Source organism: Papio anubis, chromosome 8, assembly GCF_008728515.1.
Source record: "Papio anubis isolate 15944 chromosome 8, Panubis1.0, whole genome shotgun sequence".
NCBI lineage: Eukaryota > Metazoa > Chordata > Mammalia > Primates > Cercopithecidae > Papio > Papio anubis.
Genome location: NC_044983.1, coordinates 89,303,526 through 89,327,871, shown reverse-complemented (window position 1 = coordinate 89,327,871; position 24,346 = coordinate 89,303,526). Strand labels below are relative to the sequence as shown.

The following is a 24,346-nucleotide window of genomic DNA, read 5'->3' as shown; positions in this document are numbered from 1 at the left end:
AGAGGAGCGCGCTCCTTGCCAGCTTTGTGACGTCACGGGGGTCAGACAATCCCTTCCATTCGGCGCGAGCCGCCCATTGGTTCCCCGGGCCCGCCTCACGTGACCCCTCCCTTTAGCGGGTGGAAGGTGTGGCTGTGCGGCGCTAGGCGGTGGTCTGTGGAGCCGGGCGGCGTTGGCGGAGCAGGCTCCGGGATCGGGAGAGGGGAGGCGCCTGGACCGGCTCCAACGTCTTCGTGTGCGTGGGGCGTGAGGAACGGGCTGCTCCCCTGCCGTGCAGGCTTCCTCGAATCCCTTGCACCTCGGCGGGGATGCGGTGGTGTGGGTGGCCGGCCCAGCGGCCAAGCCTCCCCCGCGCCTCGCAGTTGGGTGGGGGCTTCCCAGGGTAGGCTACGGGAGCGGCTCTCAGCCTCACGGGAATCTCAACTCCCTGCGGCTCACCGCAGCCTGCGGTACAAGGCGTAGCAAAGAACCTCGAGAGTAGCTGTTGCTTCGTTCATTTGATGTGTTGCAGATTTTAGAAGCATTAACGCCCATCATGTTTTCTGTCGTCCCAGGGAGAGGAAGCAGGTGTAGACAGCAGCAAGACGGAACTGTGATGAGGGAATTCTCTCTGTAGCATAGATGTGTGCTCACGTTCTCCGAGGAGTTTTGAAATCAATATTGGCCCCGTTGCCCTGAATGGTTACAAGGAAAGAACACTGGACTTGGAGTCAGAAGACCTTCATCCAAGTCATTCCCTGCTCTAAGTCCCATTTCTGCTCCATGAGATTGTTTCCACCTCAGATGAGATTAGACTTAAGGTGGCATTGGTATTGGCTGTGGGAAAACGGAAGATATCTCGAGGGCTCTTCAGTGACTTCCATCCATACATCCCTTTTACGGGATAGTGGCTTCTAAAAGCTTCCTTGGAGATGGCAGGTAGAGCATTGCACTTATCTTCCCTAGTGTTCACCAATAAGTTGACTTTGATTTATTACACATAACTTCTTACTAGCCAGTCAGGTTTACAAAATGATGTGGAGTGAATTACCTGATGTTTATGTAATAAAAAACGTCATATACCCAAACTGGTCCTTTATAACTCCTGGATCTTTCAAGTTGCTGTATTCTCTGTTCTCTAAATAAACTAGAGGAGACTCTGCCCATTCCCAGATTGCCCATGGAACTTTTGTGGCTAGTCTGTCTGGCCTTCACCCCAGTTTTTACAGGTCCATCTGCCTCCCTTCATCCTCTCCTTTTTGCTTCTCAAATGGGCTTCCCATAAATTTGTAAATATTCTTCACTGCCCTTTTCCTATTATTTAATTTATGTATCTGGTTTCTTCTTCATAGATGCATAGGGTGGTGTAGCCTAGTGATTAATAAGAGTGCAGCTGGAGCCAGGCTGGCTTGGTTCTATTCCCAGCTCTGCAGCTTTCTGTGTGGTCATGGGCAACTCTGCATGGCTCTGTTCTCTCATATGTAAGATAAAAATGTAAAAAGTAATGACAGGGCTGTATTAAGAGAGTTGACATATATAGCTTGCTAAGAAAGTGCATAGCATGTAGTGTTATTAAGTGTTAGCTATTCTTGATATTGTCGACATGTCCAGGTCAGTGTTTTAGATTAAGAACTCCTGGCAAGTAGGAGACCCAGGCCCCCAAGTGCATTGTATTCTGTAGTTAGGTACTAATAAGTTATTAACAGAATGGAGAATCTTAGAACCTTAGAATATCAGTTTAAATTCATTTATACGTAGGATCTCTGCCTCTTAACCCTTACTTTGTGGACATGGAGACTGTAGCAGGATGAGCCGCAGACAAAACTCCTGAGACACCGGATTAAAGAAGGAAGAGGTTTTTTGTCTTAAGAGCCGAGCTCTCCGAAAAAGAAATACATGGCCTTTTTAAAGTCTTACAGTTTTAAGGGATCCACGTGAAAGGGTCGTGATAAATCAAGCAAGCGTGGGAAACATGACTAGGGGCTACATGCATCAGCTAACAGAACAGAAAGTTTTACAATGCTTTTTTCGTATAGTGTCTGGAATTTACAGATAACACAAGTAGTTTAGGCCAGGGGTTGATGTTATTATTATTACTTTGTTTAACTCCTAGGGATGGGTGGTGGTGCCAAGGTTGTCTGGCTATTTATCTTAATTTTCTTAGTGTTTCTTTCTCGCTTTCCTCCTGTCTTGTGAACTAGGCAAGGTGGGGGGAGGAGGGCAGCCGGACTAGTAGTGGTCTCCTCCCTTAAGACCACTTAACTGAAGCTATGAGACGAATTTTAAGAGTTTCTGCTTTATGACCCAGAAATGAAGTACATACTAGACTTCTCTGTTGTCTTACCAGCTTTTTCCTGGCCAGGCTTGGTGGGCTCCTGCCTGTAATCCCAGCACTTTGGGAGGCCGGGACGGAAGAATTGCTTGAGCCCAGAGACCAACCTGAGCAACATAGTGAGACCTCATCTCTACAAAAATTTTTTTAAAAAATTATCTGGGTGTGGTGGTGCACGCCTGTAGTCTCAGCTACTCAGAAGGCTTGCTTGATCCTAGGAAGCCAAGGCTGCTGTAGCTTTACTGCACTCCAGCCTAGGTGACTACACAAGCCCCTGTCTCAAAAAAAAAAACAAAAAAAACAAAAAAAAACATTTTTTTAAATGGTCGTGAAATAGAGTAGTAAGAATCCAACATCCAGGCCAGATGTGGTGGCTCACGCCTATAATCCCAGCACTTTGGGAGGCCGAGGTGGGTGGATTGCTTGAGGGCAGGAGTTTGAGACCAGCCTGGCCAACATGGTGAAACCCTGTCTCTACTAAAAACACAAAGAATTAGCTGGGTGTGGTGGTGGGCATTTGTAATCACAGCTACTCGGGAGGCTGAGGCAGGAGAATTGCTTGAACCTGGGAGATGGAGGTTGCAGTGAGCCGAGATTGCAGCACTGCACTCCAGCCTGGGCAACAGAGTGAGACTCCGTCTCCAAAAAAAAAAGAATCCAACATCCATATCAAATGACCTCTTCAAAGCTGTTACCTTAGTAGCAACCCTTATTCCACACTGACATTGCCATTATTCAGAGCACTTTTAAAACTCCCTTTTCAAATTGTTTTCAGATCTGCACAGGAAACTCCAACCTGTTTTACTATAACCAACACTTTGGTTTTATACCAGAATAGTATTGATTTCCCATCTTATTCTTCTTAGTTCTGAATGACCTGGATATTTCTAAAAATAACACCCACTCTCAAAACAACTGGTATTTGCCACCACTAAATATAGTCAAAAGAATTTTGACATAAATATTGAATGCCAAGGTATTTTTGAAATCAGAATAAAGCCTAAAGTGATGGCTTTGAAATAATCTCATTTACAGGTATAAGTTTTGTCCTCTGGTTGTAAAGTTGTATAGTTCAGTGAGAGGTATATATAAATAAACTACCCTTATGCAAAGGTACCAACCGCTGGTACAACTGGAGAAGATTCTTTAGTATCTCAACCTTGATTCTCCTCTGGCCTGGCTTTGTTCCTGTTTCTAGATGGAGCTCCATTTAGCCACCCAATGGGCTTGCTTCAAAAGTACTGTTCGTTATCACATGGCCATCTGGCCAGGGTCAGGACAGGTCCTTGGGTTTACTGCGTTGACCCCAGACTGTCTTAGCCACCAGAGCACCTGTTGATACCTCAACATTGGAAAGTGTTGAAAAGCAGCACTGAAACAACCCAGGATCGTTTGTCGAGAAGGTAGGGAAGGAGAGAGGAAGGGGCTTCAAAAATAGTATGGTACTAAGAAAGCACTGTGCAAAATCACCTGTTTACACAAATGCTTTCTGTGATAATCAAAAATGCAATGACATTTCCTGAATGTGAACCTTAACATTTAGTCATCTATTTGCCCTAGGACAGATTCGAAAATGAGCAATGCTTGCCCAGATTGGCCTGATGTTCTTGTGGGCAGGTGGTAAGACCCTTAGACCCTTAGGGGTATTGGAGGTTAGCTTTGACAACATTGAGATGATCCAGCAGTCTCAGTGGTGCCAGCCAAGAAGCTTAAAATAGATCTGCATGTGGGTCTGAGATGCTCTTACCCTGATGGTTACTGATTTACTGTGGCCTTTGCCAAAATCAGCAGTCACAGGGAAAAGAGGCTGGCTTACCATACCCCTCTAGCACCTGTTTCCCTACAGGTCTTGGCTAGGAAATCAGCAAGAAATTGCTAAGTAACTAAAGAATGGCTACCTGTTTAATTACCATCTCAGTGTCAGGAGTTGCTTCTTTGAAATTAAGTTGTTTGGAGTTAGCAGTGAGATTGACGAATCATCTATACAAAAGAAACAACATGTACTGTGGTTCATCTCCTTTGGACCAGAGACTGTTCTAGATGCTTTCACATTTGTCTCATTTCATATTTGAAAAGGAATCCATTCTCATCAGAATTCATGAGACAGTAGAATGTTCAAGGGAGAAGAAAGCTTTATTCTCTTGCAAAATGAGGGACCAAAGGCTCTTGGCTGGCAGGCAGGAAGTTTCTGTGTACTAATTGAACATGACAAAGAATACAAAAAGTAGGTGTCTGGGGTTGCTTAATGATAGAATTCAAGTGCTTTACCAAGAGGATTGCATGCCGATGGACCTGAGATTGGCACAGACTTCAAAAATTCCTGTTAGTTAGGCTGTCTTCAAATACTAAAGATGACATGTATGGGCAAGAGGGGAGAGATGAAAGGGGAAGTGTCGGTGTTACTATCTGGGCATCAGACAATTTGGCAAGATTAATTTTTTATTTAGTATAATTCTGTAGGTGGATTCCCCAAAGCACAGAGGATATGAGGTAGAGGACAGGCTTCAGGGGAGCTGAGACAGTGGGGTGTGTCTAGAGCACTTCTTACAGTAGGTGCCAGTCATGGCTGCCCCGAAGCAGGTCCTGCCAATCTACAGACTTCAGTAGGAGTCACCAAGCTGTGAACTCAAAAATAGTAGTGGTCGATCTGCATACTTTTTAAAAGCTATAATTCTTTGCTTATCTTAACTACTTAGAGTATAAGCTTTTCAAGAACAGGGAACATGTCTTTTTACCCACCAATACAAACCCATGACCTGGCATATAGTGAAAACTAACAGGTAGCAGATGCTTCCTTTCTACCATCCTCTGCTCTAAGTGCACTGACTCCTTATGAGGCAGGCATTTTTCTTATATCTGTTTCACAGGAGAGGAAACTGAATCTCAGTGAGGGTAATTTGCCCCAGGATCGCATAAGTGAGAAGTTGTGGAGCCATCTACTCCAGAGCTTGCACGCCAAGGCACTATGTTATAGTATAGTGACCACTGCGTGTAATAGGAGCTCGATGATGAATGGACTTGTTTTAAATGAAGGAAAAGAAAATGACATGTTTCAACAGATGAATGAAAATACTTCATGAATGAATAAATGAATATGTCACCTTTTATTCCTTAGGTTTCAAAAGGGCTTATGTCAGGATTAGGATTTAATTAATTCTAGCTTTGTGAAAACTAAAGAAAGTTTTATGTTTTCATTATGGGGTTGAGGGCAAACTGCATCCTTACAATTGGAGAATTTCCACCCATGCTTAATGTGTCTGTAACCAGCAGTAAAGTTTGCACAGCTAAGTGTATCACCACTGAATAGCCACTCTTGTTAGAGAGCTGCAGGGTTTGAATATAGTTTATCAGGAGAACCAATCGTACCTTATAAAAGCATATTTTCCTTAGAAATATATTTTCCCAGATACTGTATTTGTAGGTGAATACCTTCTGTATTCAACTCACATTCTGATATAATTATAGTTGATAGTATGATTTGAAGTGAACAATTTGATTTGTTAAAAGCAGTAAGTTAATATCCAGTTCAAAGTGTTACTTTTATGTTTAAGCAGTATTGACTGGAGAGAGAAAAGTTCAAGGAGAGAAAAAAAGCAATGCATTAAAGAGGAATAATAGATACTGAATTATACATCCAGTTTCTGCCAGAAAGGATGGGCTCTGGAACTCTAATCAGAACATTCAGAGAAATACTCAGGTGCAATATCTGCATTTTGATGTTATCCCTCCTTAAGGCATACTGGTTTTGTGGAATGAGTGTGAGTTGGAATCAGAGACACTTGAGTTCAAATGCTAGCTCTGCTTCTTATTTTCTGGGTTCATCCTTCAAAATTTACCCAATAACTTCAACTTTTAAAAAAATCTAATGTGTGTTATAAGGATTGGGAATTAGCCAAATGATAACTGGCAAATAACGCCAAATGTTAGTACTTTAAAATGAATTTTCTATTGCTGCTGTAACAAATGACCACAAATTCAGTAGCTTAAAATAACACATATATTATCTTTCAGTTCTGAAGGTCAGAAGTCTGAAATGGGTCTCACTGGGCTCAAATCAAGGCGTCAGCAGGGCTGTGTTTCCTTCTGGGGACTCTAAGGGAGAATCCATTTTCTTTCCTTTCTCAGCTTTGAGAAGCTGCCCACATTCCTTGGCTCATAGCTCCTTTCTCCATCTTCAGTGCTAGCAGAGTAGCACCTTCCAGCCACTCTCTGACTTTGACTTCCTCCTCTTCATTTTAAAAAGATCCTGATGATGACATTGGGTACACTATGATAATTGAGGATAATCTTTTTATTTTAAAATCAGCTGACTAGCAACCTTAATTCCGTGTGCAACCTTAATTCTCCTTTACCAGGTAACATAGCATACTCACAGGTTCTGGGATTATGATGTGGACATCTTTTTTTCTGGGAGAGAGGGGACATTATTCTGCATACCAAGCATTTTTCTCCCTTAACACTCATGTATTTATTAATACATTTATTAAAGGAAAATGAATAATAAATATTTTTATCCTCAAGAAACCTAATATTTAGGTGGAGAGCTTAAATATATGTAAAAGACATTAACCAACAGTACAAGGCAGCAAGCAACAAGCTCCAATATGAGCCATTCAAATTTGTGTCACAGGCCGGACCTTGTGGCTCATGCCTATAATCCCAGCACTTTGAGAGGCCAAGGTGGGAGGATTGCTTGAGCCTAGGAGTTCAAGACCAGCCTAGGCAACACAGTGAGACCTCGTCTCTACAAAAAAAAATTTTAAAAATTAGCCAGACATGGTGGCACACATCTGTAGGCCCCATTACTTGGGAGGCAGAGGCGGGAGGATCACTTGAGCCTAGGAGCTCGAGGCTACAGTGAACTGTGATTGTGCCAGTGCACTCAAAAACAAACAAAAAGAAAACAAAAACCAACACATTTTCGCTACAGGCTTTTAGAGAGCACTTAGGTATATGAGAGAAGGAAAAAAGAAGTCATAGGAAATTTTGATTGTCTAAAAGCAGCAATGTAATGAGAATGCCCCCTTCCCTCTTCAAAAGGTAAATGTGATTTTAGGTTGAGTTAGGAACAAAGGAGCTGATAGCCTCCCTCCATTCTGCCTTGTTGAATCCCCACCAAACTTTGAAGGGCATAAAAAAAATCTACAGTGTAGCCAGAGGAGGGCTACCAGCAGGAGAAAAAGTTTAGAATCAGAACATATGAGAAGTTTAGAGATATTCATGGCATGCTCTTCAAATTCTTTAATGACAGTTATATGAAAAGACAGCTAGCTTTGTCTTTGAAAACACTGGAGTTTGAAAAAACTGGGCCAGGTGCAGTGACTCACACCTCTAATCTCGGCACTTTGGAAGGCTGAGGCAAACGGATCACTTGAGGTCAGGAGTTCGAGACCAGCCTGACCAACATGGCAAAACTCCACCTCTACCAAAAATACAAATATTAGCCAGGTGTGGTGGCGTGTACCTGTAATCCCAGCTTCTTAGGAGGCTGAGGCACAAGAATTGCTTGAACCTAAGAGGCAGTGGTTGTAGTGAGCTTAGATCAGCCACTGCACTCTAGCCTGGGCAACAGGGTAAGACTTTCTCAAACAACAACAAAGAAAAAACAGCCAGGCATGGTGGCTCATGCCTATAATCCCAGCACTTTGGGAGGTCGAGGTAGGCGGATCACCTGAGGTCGGGAGTTCGAGACCAGCCTGACCAACATGGAGAAACCCCATCTCTACTAAAAATACAAAATTAGCCAGGCATGGTGGCGTACACCTGTAATCCCAGCTACTAGGCAGGAGAATCGCTTGAACCTGGGAGGCAGAGGTTGTGGTGAGCTGAGATCGCGCCACTGTACTCCAACCTGAGCAACAAGTGCGAAACTCCATCACAAAAAAAAAAAAAAAAAAAAAGAAAGAAAGAAAAAAGAAAAAGTTAGAATAAGGGTGTGGAAGTTAGATTTAAACTCAGTATGATAATTTTAAAGTGGTTACAGTTTTCTGAAAATGGAATGAGCTACCCCTTGAGACAATGATTTTGCTGTTACTGAAGGTATTCAAATAGAATGTAGACAACAAATGACAAAGAATGTGCTCTCAAAGCACTTTGTGTCTTGAACTTTATACTTACATTATCTTCATTTGCAGGCCAGTCTCCCTGTATAGATGTGACCTCTTCCTAGGCTGAATCTATCATATATGTTTTTAACTTGGCTTAGGAGGTAGCTAACAAATGTTGGCTAGGTAAATGGGTGATGCATGGGTGAGGTTGAGAGTTGGACAGAATGACCGTCAGAGTCCCTTCAACTCTAGGACTCTCAGTTCTCTGAGCTAGGATCTGAGCTAGGTTTAGTTAATTTAATTGAGATCCAGAAAGGGGGTGGGAGTGGTGGCGCATTCTAGGTGGGAACCACAGTGCAGAACAGCCCAGGAGGACAGCAAATCTGAGTCGAGGAGTTGTGTTGGGTGAAGAATGGGAGTTAGAGTTGGGGCAGAGTCTGGGTCTTGATTCTTGAAGGTCTTTAATTTCAAGGATGTTGGGCTTCCTCATTCTGCCGTTGGGATGCAGATTGACACTTGACTGAATTATGATCAAAGGAGAAAATTGCTCTGACAATGATATACATCATAGCTGATTGGCAATAACTGAAAGTGATTGCCTAAACGTGGGTGTAAGGAGTTAAAATGCAGAACTAGACAATGGCAGCAAGGATGTAAAGGAGGGAACAGATAGGAAGATATGTTACTAAAAAATCAGGACTTGTTGGCGAGGTAAATGAGAAAGGGTGAAAAGGGGAAGGTATCAAAGAGGCCCAAAGCTTTGTGCATGGGTGGCCACGAGGATGGACAAAATTTATGTCAAACTTTCTTATTGAGATGGAAGTAATATGGACAAATATCCAAAATATCCAGGATTTTTCCCAAACTGTTTCCATTCAGTTCATGACTGAAGTGGGTTGTTTTGAATATGTATGAGGATAGAAAGTCAAGAGTATTGCCAAGCACGGTGGCTCACACCTGTAATCCCAGCACTTTGGGAGGCCGAGGCGGGCGGATCACGAGGTCAGGAAATCGAGATCATCCTGGCTAACATGGTGAAACCCCGTCTCTACTAAAAATACAAAAAATTAGCCGGGTGTGGTGGTGGCAACCTGTAGTACCAGCTACTCGGGAGGCTGAGGCAGGACAGTGGTGTGAACCTGGGAGGCAGAGCTTGCAGTGAGCTGAGATCGCACCACTGCACTCCAACCTGGGAGACAGAGTGAGACTCCATCTCAAAAAAAAAAAAAAAAAAAAAAAAAAGTCAAGAGTATTAGCCTGTGAAGGGCACACATTTTTAAGCGGTGAGCTGTTGTACTGGTAAAACCTGACACTGAGTAGTAATAGTTATAGTAGCACCTTGTATGAGCCCATTATGAGCCTGCATGATATGAGACACTTTGTATGTATCATCCCATTTCATGCAGTTACCCATAAGTATGAAGGCATCAGCTCGTACTCCACACAGTGTCTGCTTCAGGGCAGCGCCCAAGGAAAATTCCCACTCATGTTAGGATTAAGGATAATTATAAGTCTCAGAAGTGATTGGAGTCTTTTAAAAATTCTTGGACCCTGAACTGAATAAAAGACTCTATCTCTCTGTGTTTAGAGGGGTAGGGGAGGAGGTAAAAGGAATTATTCAAAGTTTTAGAGCCAGAATTGTGACTCAGTTATGGAATGTGTGCAATATATTATTTTTTAAACCTCTTTCCTGTTTCTGTTCCATGTCCCCACCCTTGTTTTTCTGCCTACCTTCTCATTTAACTTATGCTATCTTTTATTTTATATATCCCTAACAGTAGTCATAAATTCATTCTGGAATAAAGGAGAGGAATATAAATGTATTTTTATTTATCATAGTCCTCGCTTTATAGATGAGGAACAGGCGCTTAATTTATCTAACTTGCCCAAGATTACAGCGGGTCTATTACCTATTGCTGGATAACAAATCACCACCGAAATCAGCTTGAAACAACAAACATTTGTGACCTCACTCTGTTTCTGAGGGTCAGGAATCTGGGAGCAGCTTCCCCGAGTGGTTCTAGCTCAGGGTCTCTTGAGTTTGCAGTCAAGCCATCAGCCAGGGCTGCAGAGTCACCTGAACGCTTGTCTGAGGCTGAAGAATATGCTTCCAGCTCACTCACATGGCTGAACATTTTCATTTCTTGCCACATGGGCCTTTCTGTAGGGCTGCTCACAACATGGCAGCTGGCTTTCCCCAGAGCGAGTAATCTGAGAGAGACAGACAACGAGAGAGAGACCAAGACAGAAGCTACAACATCTTTTACAACAATCTTGGAAGTGAAATACAATTACTTTTGTACCCTGGTAAAATTTGAGAAAGCATTCCACAGGGGTATGAATTCCAGCAGAAATCACTGGAGGCCATCTTGGAGGCTGCCAATCACAGTGAGTACATGATGTAGCGGAACCTGCGTGATGCTGCTTTTGCAGAAGTGTTAGATTAGAAGAGCCATTTCCATTCCTTTCATCTTGAAAACTAGGGAAATAAGCACCAGCAAGTGGTGATGTTCTGGGTTTCTAGTTTTCTTTCTCTGACCCTGCTTACAATTGCCAGTGCTGCCACAATTTCATCCATATAGTTTTGTGTAGCCTCACATCTCCGCTTAATCACTACTAAAAGTAAGTCCAAGAACCTCAAGTCAACAGTAAACAACTGAATGTTTGGATACCACTAAGGAGTTACAATAATAGCTAATGGACCAGGTACAGAGTGGTTCATGCCTGTAATTCCAGCAGGCATGAACCTGGGGGGCCGAGGTAAGAAGATGGCTTGAGTCCAGGAGTCTGAGACTGCAATAAGCTATGATCATACCACTGTACTGTAGCCTGGGTGACAGAGCAGGACTATCTCTTAATGAGAAAAAAAAAAAAAAAAACCAATAACTCTATGTACGCTTATATTCTCTGAATTTGGTAGAGTATGAAACGATTGATTATAATTTTATTCCGTGTACTTTTTATGTTCATGGGAAATGTATGCATATAGAGGATACAAGTTTTTGGTGATTCCACCCTCCATGAGGGGAAATTGTCAATGTAATGAGAAAATCCATAAAGATGTTTTTATGGAGCATATTTTTTACTGCATTGCTGAACTGTAGCCAGATTTTGTCAGGGAAATAAGAACTTGTTGTTTTCCTAGTTTCAGGGAACTGCTGGCTCAGTGTTCGGTTTTCATTCCACGAATCCATGACTCACGAATCAATGACCTGGATAAATGAACACTGAGGATCTCAGTTGCAGTTGGCAATTACCCTCCCTTTTGATGGCACTTATTCTATTCTGCGTCTGGAAATTCCATTACCACTTGAAGTATGTATAAATGGGTGTCACCCTGAAGGTTTAAACACAACCCCTATTACTTAGCCAAGACTGTTCTGAACAATGGTGTTTACTAATTAGCTCAATTTCAATTTCAATTTCAATTCTCAAGCCATTGCTATGTGCCTGTGGTATTTGAATGTTCTTATAACTTTCTTTACATCTTGGGGCTTCCCTTCAGGGCCTGTTGTGGTATGCCAGTTTGCAAATAAGGTGATCAGTTTTGTCTAGGGAGAGAAACTTCTCTTTACATTTGACTTAGTTCTATGCAAACTACTTGGATAAATATTCTTTGAATGTTTGTGTTCTAGGGTGTTTGCTGTGTTCTGCAAATGGAGAAAAGAGTAAGACATAGTCTTTATGCCTTTAAAAATTTGGCCAAGCGTGGCGGCTCACGCTTATAATTCCAGCACTTTGGGAGGCCGAGGTGGGCGAATCACTTGAGGACAGGAGTTCAAGACCAGCCTGGTCAACATGATGAAACCCTGTCTCTACTAAAAATACAAAACAATTAGCTGGGCATGGTGGTGGGCACCTATAATCCAGCTACTCAGGAGGCTGAGACAGGAGAATCGCTTGAACCCAGGAGACGGAGGTTTCAGTGAGCCGAGATCGTGCCATTGCAATCCAGCCTGGGTAACAAGAGCGAAACTCTGTCTCAAGGAAAAAAAAAAAAAAAGAAAAAAGCAAGCATTTTTTTTTATTTCTTGCAAATTAATTTCCCCTTAACCCAGATGTGGTGAAACCACTGATAAGCAAATTGCAGGAACTCTTTGATATAGGAGCGTGTCTCTTCCAACTCCAGCTTAAATGTAATCGTTTATAACATGGCTCCTAACTTTTTGGATTTCAAGGACACGCCTCGGCCTTCCACAGTGCTGGGGTTACAGGTGTGAGCCACCACGCCTAGCCTGTGCTTGCTTTTTAGAACGGGTTTTCAATGCTTTTCTTGTATGTGTCTCGGGGAGTGAGGGGGAAGGTGAGTAGTGGGAAAGAGAACTTGTGTCCACAGTGGTAGAGAATGTGAACTGCAGTTGTGGAAAGCGGCTGTTGCCAACATGGAAACGAAACTGGTTTGGGAAGGATTTCCCCCCCATAAAATCTTTTTTTTGTTTGTTTGTTTTTTTTGTTTGAGACGGAGTCTCGCTCTGTCGCCCAGGCTGGAGTGCAGTGGCCGGATCTCAGCTCACTGCAAGCTCCGCCTCCTGGGTTTACGCCATTCTCCTGCCTCAGCCTCCCGAGTAGCTGGGACTACAGGCGCTCGCCATCTCGCCCGGCTAGTTTTTTTTTTTTTGTATTTTTTAGTAGAGACGGGGTTTCACCGTGTTAGCCAGGATGGTCTCGATCTCCTGACCTCGTGATCCGCCCGTCTCGGCCTCCCAAAGTGCTGGGATTACAGGCTTGAGCCACCGCGCCCGGCCTCCCCCCCATAAAATCTTATACAGTTTAGGTAAAATTAGGCCTGATGAATGTAAACCTTCTACTTATTTCTAGGTGTTAGACTAAAAAATAAAAAGGACCTTTGTATATATGGGTCTTTTTTCCCTCTAATGTTTTGCAAGGGGAAGAGAGAAGGGATGAGCCATTGGATCCGGGTGTCTAAGCAAGTCAGCAGTAATATAATCTTTAACTTGGCCATGATGAAGGCTGACTGTGCCCAGTGTCCTTCATTCAATGCACCTATAACAGCAGAGCTTTGCATGGATTCGCACATAAATGCCTCTCTGGAATTGAACTATATCCATACTTTTCTGGAATGTGTCATCTTTGAAGTGCGATTCAAGGAGAACCACAATGATGATAAAAGGACTAAATAATCAAAAAGATGCTTACGAAGAGTATAGGGATTCCTCTATCTGAACTCTGAGGCAGTAATCTAACAGGAGTTCATCTGTCCTGGGTTTCTCCCAATGTAAGCATTTTAAGAAATGATCAAAAAGATTTCCTTGAAAACTTGCCAGACAACAATAGTAAATAACAGGCTTCCGTCTCTATCGTACACTTGGACACACTCCTCATGCATGTGGTGAAGCCAGGGCTCTGAGGTCAGACCTGCTCCATCAAATACTTGCTCCACCCCTTGCTACTGTCAAGTCACAGCCTTGCTAAGCCTTAGTTTCCTGCTCTCTATAATGGGAATAATGGTTCTTATTTCACAGGCCTCTTGTAAACAGAAGTTTTATACATGCACTAGCACATGATACTACTTTTTATATTTTAAGTGGTATTATTGCTGTTTCTGCTGGAAGGAGTGCTTCTCTCCTGCCCTCTCTGTCCTCTCCTGTTCACTGGCTACCTACTATCTTTGAGTCTGGAGGATGCTGATTCGTATGCACTGGTTGGTTCTTTCAGGTTCCTTGAAACAAAGGCATCTACACATGAACAATAAATGTGCTAATCGTCAAAAGGCAGATAATTTATTTTGGTTAGCTGTCACATATTTAAGCAAATTAAAATTTGATATTGCACTACTTCTAGACAAAGTCATGCTGGGAAATAATATAAAGTTTTAGACAAATTACATATTCTATCAACAATGCTGAGGCTGCCCTCTCCTCATGACCTTTAGCAACTCAGCAATGAAAATACTGGAAGGAGGTGAGCTCACCAGTGAGGATGGGTGAGTCCTTCCTGGTTCCAGCTTTGCAAAGAAAAGAAGATACATGGCCTCTAGGAGAGGAATCCTAACCTGATCTGGCACACAGGGCTGTGCCTTGAAGCCTGTCTTGCCTGAAATGACTAGCTGAGCGGTTAGAGGTTGAGAGAGAGAAACTGAGAAGGGCTCCTTTATCCTCCTTTACACACTCCCCAGAAACAAATTTTGTAATTAAGTTAAAAGGGAGTGGAGGAGACAGAAGGTTACATCTGCTGCTTAGAAAGTCTAGGGAAAGGTTGAGTTGACCTAACTTTGAAGAGCACTACTTTTAGTCACTAATTCATCCAGCCAATAATTATTGGACACCCAATGTGTGGCAGACAGTGTTCTTGACACTGGAGATAAAACAGGACAAAGATCCTGTTCTCATGGAACTTGCAACCTAGTGGGGAAATGATACAAAAAGAATTCCACAGGAATCCCACAGCAGATGCAGCCCCACAGTGGCAAAGGAATGCTCTGAGGGTGGGCTTGGTGCGTTTTCCACTCTGAGCACTGTGTTTGAGACTCACTCAGAGACAGGTGTGTGTTTTTAATGTTGTTACACTGATTACCAAAGCAGTAACTTCCACTTAAAGCAGAGAGTATTTTTGACCTCTCAAAAATGATTGACATGGCTTTGGAGATCTATTTTTGTTCTGCATTCTCAAGTTCACGTCCTTTGTGGTAGCCAGCAAGGAAAATATCACCCTGCTGCTAGTGTCATAGAATAAGCTCTATGTTATCCGTGATCCTTCGGCCTTGACATGCTGAGAAGCAAAACTTTGATTTACATAATGTCATTTTATGCTTTAAGCCTTGGGGTTACCTACCTAGCATTTTGTTATTTGATGTACTTACCTTTTTATATACATAACTTACCTTTAAAGATACACTTTACCTTTTATGCCTTAAGAAGGCATAAACTTAAGAAGTTTCCACACAAATTTTAATAGGGGTCAGAAAGCTTAGATGAGGCTAAAACCTGGATAATATTATACATGTACTGATAAAGGCATGAGAATGACCTTCAGATGTCTGTAGGCTGGTGGTTTATAAAAGAGGAAGGTTAGTTTTAACCTAACCCAACCTCTACCCCTTGTAAAACACACACACACACACAGAGTAAAAGGACATGTTAGGGTTTGCATTTCAGCTATGGAGAGGTATCTAATATCAAGTCAATATTGTTTTTAACTCTGGATGTACTCTATTAAATGAGTAAGAACAAGTCTTCTCTCAAATATCTCACACAGATGATTGATTAATTACAATGAGGAAAAAAATATCTTTATATTGGGACTATCTGACAGGTACCACCATAACCAGTGAATCTAACCATCAGTAATAAGGGTGATGATTGACTGACATCCTGTTCTTCCCAGTGAGATACAATCGCCTATGTAATCAGCATCACCTAGGTAAAATTCTTACCACAGAATATCTAATCCAAATCTAATTATGAGGAAACAAGCAGACAAATTCATATTGTGGGACATAATGTAGGGCAAATGTCTTGGACCCTTCAAAAATGTCAATATTGTGAAAGACAAAGAAAAAATAGATAAATAAACATAAGGTGGGAGAATGCTCCAAATTAAAAGAGACTAAAGAGACACGATGGCTGGGTGATTGGGTGGTGGGTGTAAAAATGAAGGAAAGGAAAGTAGAGGGGAAGAAATGGAAGAAAGGAAGAAATATCTACAAAGGACATTTAGGGGACAATTGAAGAAATGTGAATATGGTCATTTTATTAGGTAATGATTTTGAATTGGTGTTACATTTTCTGAATCTGATTGTTATGAGAGTGTCTTTGTCCTTAGGAGATGCATGCTGAAATATTTTAGATATGAAATGTCATGAGACCTGCAACTTTCAAATGGTTCCAGAAAAAAGTAAATACACATGGGAGAAAGTAAAAGAGAGGGAAACAGACATGGCACGATGTGAGTCGGTGAATCAGGGTGAAAGGAGTGTTCGTTGACTTATTCTCTGAATTTATCTTAGGTTTTAAATTTTTCCAAATAAAAAGTTGTATGTAGCAGGGGTCAGGAGACAAGAAAAGTCTATTTGAAGGAAATTACTATAGAAATCCAGAACAAAAATAAGAGCTAGAGAAAACATACACAGACAACTGATGCATGAAGCCTCAGAGGAAGAAAGCCCTGGACAAAGGACAGAGCTCTGGAATGGGGATGGCAGGGCCTACACTCGCCAGTCTTCTCTGTCATCACAGGCTGTGTGATCGTGGACATTTGCCTAAGCTCTCTTGTCTTCATTTCTTCAGACTGCCATCACCAAAACAATAGGTATTTATTAGGCCGGGCTCAGTGGCTCACACCTGTAATCCCAGCACTTTGGGAAGCTGAGGCGGGTGGATCACCTGAGGTCAGAGTTCGAGACCAGCCTGACCAACATGGAGCAACCCTGTCTCTACTAAAAATACAAAAAAAAAAAAAAAAAAAAAAATTAGCCAGGTGTGGTGGCGCATGCCTATAGTCCCAGCTACTTGGGAGACTGAGGCAGGGGAATCACTTGAACCCGGGAGGCAGAGGTTGCAGTGAGCCGAGATGGCGCCACTGCACTCTAGCCTGGGCAACAAGAGCGAAACTTCATCTCCAGAAAAACAACAACAACAACAACAAAAACAATAGGTACTTACTGTCTCACAGTTCTGTTGGCCAAAAGCCCAACATGAAGGTGTCCGCTGGCCCTTCCCTCTCTGAAACCTGTAGCACAAGATCCTTCCTTGCCTCTTCCTAGCTGCTAGTAGTTTCCCCGCAATTCTTGGCACGCCCTGGCCTGCAACTGCAATATTCAGCCTCTTTATCTGTCATTACATGGAGTTCTCCCCTCATGTGTTTCTGTTCCAGTGTCTCTTCTCCTTTTTTAAGGACACCAGTCCTGTTAGTGCCCACCCTAATGACCTCGTCTTAACCTTGATTACCTCTGCAAAGACACTATTTCCAAAGAAAGTCACATTCATGGGTACTCGGTGTTAGGACTTTAACATATCCTTTTGGAGGGCACAATTCAACCCAGTCCACTCTACACCAATTTCTCCAACTCCCGAACTGGCATGGGGAATCCGTGGTGAACAAAAATGAACACTGAGGTCCCTTGAGCTGTGAGTCTGAGGTTCTGGGTATCCATCTGTTCTAAGTCCGTACATCTGCCAACCTTGGGCTACTAAGGAGCCCAAGAGAGACTTGATGAGGAGGAGGTTCCAGGTTATTATAGAACAGATAAGCAATGTGGCCTTTGGAAAGCATGATTCATGTGAAGTTCTTGGCATAGCAGGCTGTTCTAGTTTGCTTGTCGCAGTCATCCTTTTTGTCCTCATTTTTATTTGTCTGAATGATTGCTGGTCAAAATGTTTTCTAAGCTGAATTGCCATCCTGTTATCCCATCAAATTACATAAAATGGGATGTTAGTGTTTTAAAAAAATAATTGTTACATCACAGATGATTTCAAATGTTGGACAGGCTGCCAGCTGGAGCCGATTAACAAGGAAAATCGAGACTCCTCTCTTTTTCTTTGTCCTTCAGGCTAAAAAAAGGCAAGATAAGAAGAGAGGACATTCTGTAATGAATAAGGGTGGCTGCACCTTCAAACTCTCCTGGGCCCCTCCTGCTGGGTCAACTCTCAGTATCTGGAGGAGGACACCCTTTGAGGTCCTCGGGGGACTTGCAAGCAGAGCAGGGGGTACAGGGAGAGCATAAATGGGGATGAGACTCTGTTCACACTCTTTCCTGATAGCCCTGTGTTTTCAAAGAGAAAACTATGTCAAAACCAGGGAAGGGGAGGGGGGAGGTGAAAAAGGACATTTTCCAAGAGCTCCAGGCCTACAGTCCTTAATGCGACACTACCTGTTGTTTACAAAGATGCATCTGCCTCCGTCCTGCATTTCCCTCCATGGACACCAGGTATGTAAACCAGGACAGGGTGGTGTCTTATCTGAGAAACCTCTCACTTGGGAGCAGGAAGCAAAAACCTCAGCAAAATGAAATCTTATCCCAAATTAAATACAGCACTGTTTTTCTTGACTTTCAGAAATTATTTAGACAAACAATTTGTAGTTTAATTATAATGTTATTATGAAAACCTGTTCCATCACTTGCTGCCAACACTAGGTAAAAATACTGGGGATTCACAAAGTGTCATTATTATTCTAGTCTTTCTTTGCCATTCCTTAAGCAGTGAGAGTTATGGATACGTCAGCATTTCCATTATTACCGCTCATTTTCAAGGCCTCTGTCTTAGTCCTTGAAAATTGCATCATACTGGATAGAAGCCTAGAGGTAATTTCCTTTAATGTTATGGCAGCCGCATTTTTTTATGGTTGTGTGTGACTTCGCAAGTGATCTCAATATCTTTTTATTTAAAAAATTAATTCATACATAAGTCTCAACTCTTTTTTATGTGTATAGCTCTTATTCAAGATTAGGATATGAATCATGCAAAGTTAAAGTTTACAAACAGTGCACATTTAAGAGAGGTTGTGTACTTGGAGTACTTGGTGGCAACAGAACAAGGCATGGCCAAGAAGTAATAAGATCCCTGTGTAGATAATCAGTCACATATCTGTGGGATTTTAAATGTAAAAGAGAGGAGAAGAGAAGTTCTTAAATTAAATTACATGCATTATACTTATTGCAGACATTGGGATTTTCTCACCAAATCATATAATTTTAGAATCTGAAGAGGACCTTAGGTCTTATCAATCAATTATGGATGCTTATTCCATCAATTCCACATTCCCTCTTCTGCCCACCCAACAGTGTATCATTTATCTGTTTCTGCCTTACAAATCAATCCAGAATGTAGTGGTTTAAAACAACAGTTACTGAGCAGCTCATGATTCCAGGTGTTGGCAATATGAACTGAGCTTAGCTAGGTGGTTCTTCTGTTGGCACCGCCTGGGCTCACGCATGTGGCTGCAGTCAGCTGGCAGGTCAGCCAGAAGCTGATTGATCAGATATGGCCCCACTCACACATCTGGTGGTTGGCTATGGTGCAAAGGCAACTGGGCCTGTGTCTGCAGCATCTAGCAGGTACCTCAGGCTACTGGCTACTGTCTTCCAAAAGAAGAAAAGAAGGCAGCTCCCATTGTAGAACTGTTTCCAAGACTCTGTGTCACATATGCCAATGTGTCATTGGCCAGAGCAAATCACATGGCCAAGCTCATAAGCAAGGAGGTGAAGATATAAGACTCTCTCTCAGTGGAATGCAGTAATGTAACTTGAAGTCTGCATCCATTTATTTTTATTCAGAAACTAGTGTCCCATCCTGATAGCTTCAGCTGGGATCTCCTTATTATTCAGTCTTGCCTCAAAAGAAACAGAAGGGGAAACACTTATGGGTGGCCTACTTACATGAAGGACCAAAAAGCCTTAGTTCTTGGACTATCTTGCAACTCTCTTCTCTTTCCTTAGAATGAACTCAGAATTCATCCTGAGGAAAGAGAAGAGAGTTGCAAGATAGTCCAAGAAAACTGAGTCAGTGATAAGGGGTGGCTCTGTCAGTACAGCCCTAGTCTGTCCCACAGGTGGCCCCAGGCTTGACCCCATGAACTGTACCCAAGCCTTGAAGAGAAGAGGCTGCAATCGAAAATGCAAAACAGGAGGCCAGGTACAGTGGCTCACACCTATAATCCCAGCACTTTGGGAGGCCGAGGCAGGCGGTCACAAGGTCAGGAGTTCGTCTGGCCAACATAGTGAGATCCCGTCTCTACTAAAGATACAAAAAAATTAGCCAGGCGTGGTGGTGGGCACCTGTAGTCCCAGCTACTCTGGAGGCTGAGACAGGAGAATGGCGTGAACCCGGGAGGCGGAGCTTGCAGTGAGCCGAGATCGCGCCACTGCACTCCAGCCTGGGTGACAGAGCAAGACTCCATCTCAAAAAAAAAAAAAGAAAAATACAAAAAAATTAGCCAGGTGTGGTGGTACGCGCCTGTGGTCGCAGCTACTCAGGAGGCTGAGGCAGGAGAATCCTTGAACCCGGGAGGCGTAGGTTGCAGTGAGCCAAGACCACACCATTGTACTCCAGCCTGGGTGACAGAGAATCCGTCTTAAAATATATATATGTATATGCAAAACAGGGTTTCAGTGAAGTTTCTAGGGAAAACCTGGGGATTTAGAGGACAAAGGGAACATTCCTCATTCAGGTCTTAGAACTCAGAAGGGGCGAAGCAGCTGAGCAGAGGCATGGGCTGAACCAAGCCTAGTTCTGGACCAGAGATGGCATGGGAGAGGAAATCAGCTCCAGGCAGGCATCCAGACCTTTGGCACAGGCCTTGGGGGCATGCCCAGGAGAAACTCACAGCCTCAGCAGGTCAAGGAGCGACAGAGGATTCATCCTCAGGCATGCACAAGACATTGTCTAATGCCTCCCAGAATGAAGTGGAGGAAATTGAGGAACTTCAGTTCTGTAGAGCAAGCAAGGCTGGGGCCAGAGAGGTGTTTTTTGATGACCATGATCTTGACTCTGTTTCTAGGTTCTGGCTGTTATCCCTTGAAGAACAGGGATTAGAGTTGTTCCCTATAGATAAATGGTACTTTTTTAAGGTTTGAGCCAGGTCTCAAACTCCTGACTCTAGGCAAAACTGTATATTGTAGTTTGGCTTTGATATGTCTTAGCCTCCCACATAGATTCTGTCTCTCTCTTTCTTGTCCGTATCTCCTGTATATTTTATTTACTGTCACAAAAGACTCTGCTTTCCTTTATTTGACAAGTAAGTCCCCCCAGGTTTAAATTACTTCCCTGACGTGGGAATATTTGCATACTGATAGGAGATTTGTGATGACCTCAACTCCCTCTAGGTCTAAAGAAATAAATGCTTAGTAGAAACCTTCCATTGTGACTGGTAGGAGAAGGAAGTGAGGGGGGATTCTGAGCAGAGAAGCCTTCTGGAGTCCCTCAAATAGCACTGCATGGGTAGCTGTAGTCTCAAGGCTGTCTCTGCCTCCAGAAACCGTGAGAACCAAAGGAAGTGCGAAGAGGAGGATGTACCGATTTTGGAAGATGAAAGAAGCTCATGAACTTATATCCAATATAAGTTATGAAAATGTTCAGAAACACAGGGTTTCAGTAGAATAAAATATGGAAGAATTTAACACTAAACATTCATATACCCACCACCTAGATTCTATCATAGCTTGTTACTATACTTGCTTTATCACATATTTACCTAACTATTCATCCCTATCCATCCATCAATCCATCTAATTTATTGATACATTTCAAAATGAGTTGTAGACATCACTTCTCCCTAAATAGTTCAGCATACATTTCATTAGAGTTTAATTTTATTTATAGTTATTGTTAAGATATGCATAATGATATGTACAAATTTTAAGTGAACATTCTCTTTTTGACAAATCCATACACTTATGTAACTGAGATCCCTATCAAAATAACAATGATCACCCCAAAATGTCTCATGACCTGTCTCAGTCAATCTCCATTCTAACTACCCCAGAAAGAACCACTGTTCGGGCTGGGCGCAGTGGCTCACGCCTGTAATCCCAGCACTTTGGGAGGCCGAGGCAGGCGGATCACCTGAGGTCAGAAGTTCGAGACCATCCTGGCCAACATTGGTGAATCCTCATCTCGACTAAAAATACAAAAAAGTTACCTGGGCATGGTAACACGTGCCTGTAGTCCCAGCTACTCAGGCGGCTGAGGCAAGAGAATTGCTTGAACCCGGGAGGTGGAGGTTGCAGTGAGCCAAGACGGCGCCATTGCACTCCAGCCTGGGAGACAGAGTGAGATTTCATCTGAAAAAAAAAGAACCACTGTTCTAATTTTATTCACTATGGATTAGTTTTGCCTGTTCTAGAACTTCGTATAGTTGGAATCATACAGTGCAGACTCTACTCATTATGCAAAACTTCTTTCACATTGCACAATTTAGACATTTGTTTATGTTATTGCATATGTCTCTGGTTTGCTCCCTTTTTGTTGCTAAACTGCATTCCAATTGTTAAAGTTACTACAGTTGGTATATCTATTTTCCCACTGACAATATCTGGGCTATCTCTACATTTTGGCTATTATGAATAAAGCTGCTATGAATATTCTTATATAAGTCTTTTGTGGACATATGTTGTTATTTTCTTGGGTAAATACCTAGTAATAGAATTGTTGGATCATACGGTAGCTGTATCTTTAATTTTAAAAGAAACTGCCAGGCCTTTTTCAAAAGTGGCTGTATCATATTACCCAACCAACAACGTATGGACATTCCAGTGGCTCTATATCCTCCTCCACATTTAGTATTGGCAGTTTGTCTTATTTTAGTCATTTTGGTAGATGAATCATGTAAAAAGTAATGAACACTTAAAAATTAATTTTAAGAAAACCTTAGGAGGACAATGAAATAAACCATTTTTTTTGTTGTTGTTTTTCTGATTTGATTTTTTTTTTTTTTGGCAGAGACAGAGATCTTGCGATGTTGTCCAGGCTGGTCTTAAACTCCTGGTCTCTAGCATATGTGATTAAGATGGAGAGTATCCCAAAGAGTAATCAAAGGAAAACACATGAGGGTAGACTAATGCTTTACTGAGAAACCTGCTCCTTTACTTTTGTTGGGCAGTCACACCTGTTTTACCAACAATTTGTGAGGCTGAGGTGGGCAGATCACTTGAGTCCAGGAGTTCAAGACCAGCCTGGCCATCATGGCAAAACCCTGTCTCTGCAAAAAATGCAAAAATTGGCCGGGCCTGGTGGTATTTATCTGTAGTTCCAGCTACTTGGGAGGCTGAGGCAGGAGAATTGCTTTGGCCCAGGAGGTCAAGGCTGCAGTGAGCCAAGATGACACCACTGCACTCCAGCCTGGATGACAGTGAGATTGTTTAGTTAAAAAAAAAAAAAAAGCTACTTTGTCTTAGATCACTGTGGTTGAGACATAAGAGAAATTGTAGGATCACAAGAATTTGGATAGGAGAATGTTCCCATGTGCCCCTAGAGTCTCAATATTCAGAATCACTAGAGAAATCAAGCTGCTTTAGCAATGGCATTGGTGAGTTGTCAGAAAATTCATGAGTGGGATGTGTGTGTGTGTGTGTGTGTGTGTGTATCTAAAATGGGGGTAACAAAAAGCAGAAAGAAGAAGTCTCAAAACAAAGTATGTTGTATAACATTTATTGATATGTGTTTATACATACTCTATCTTGTAGAGGCAAGATTGGATGACTTAAATGGATGTATGTAATATAACTAGAAAGCATAACTTTAAGGGTAAAATAATTTTTCCATGAGTTTTTTTTTTTTTAATGCAGCACTATATTAACAGCTTTGCACTTGTAGGGACAGTTGGATGACACATCCTTCTACCTACATAAAAGAAGCAGGTGTCTGTTGTGTAAATTGGGTCCCTTCTGAGTCACCACCTGGTATGCAGCCATTGAGTTCTACAAGCTCACCTAGTTTGGGTTAAGAAATAGGCTTTATTGGGGAAAGGGTAAACCTATAAAGTAAGTTACAGTGCTCTGCAAGACATGTAGTGTGAGTCCATATTCTAACAGAGGAACAATATCCCCCCAATTCTACCTTTTCTATAAAGCCAGCTTGAGAAAGCTGCCTTGTCAGTGAAGGGATACCTAGGCAGCTTGGTCCAGGCAGTCTAGATTTGGGGGCTTGGCTGCTTACAGGAGTAGCTGGGAAATCCAGCTGCCTAGCATCTGGGGACCTCGGGATCCATAGGATGCTACGGTCCTGCAGTGAGGAGGACACCACCAGTCCTTTGGAATATTGCACTTGAGTGCAGCCCCTTCTGCTGGGAGAAAAAGGTCTTGCATCCTTTCTAGCTTGTTGTACTGGTAATCGGAGTGAGCTGCCAGGGTTATTTTCAGGCTATTTTGCTCATCACACTATACTTAGGGAGAAGTCTGCAGCTAGGAAGCCTAAAACTTGCTACGTGGCCTTAGGAGAGTTATTTTACTTCTCTGACCCTAGTTAGAAGTTGTAGTACTTACCCTACTTTGTAGATTGTTATGGAATCAAATGAAAGTGACCAATAGCCAAAC

General features: G+C 42.5%; 1 long non-coding RNA gene across 2 annotated transcripts; it reads left to right on the top strand.

The window, feature by feature from the left end:
- Positions 1-46: 46 nt before the first annotated feature.
- Positions 47-1,145, top strand: LOC103886970. Of its 2 annotated transcripts, none has more exons than XR_650873.3 (2): positions 47-235; positions 512-1,145. It is a non-coding gene; the product is annotated as an uncharacterized LOC103886970 (long non-coding RNA). The 2 variants fall into 2 exon arrangements; XR_650872.3 differs by having other exon boundaries at positions 83-235; positions 555-1,145.
- Positions 1,146-24,346: the final 23,201 nt, after the last annotated feature.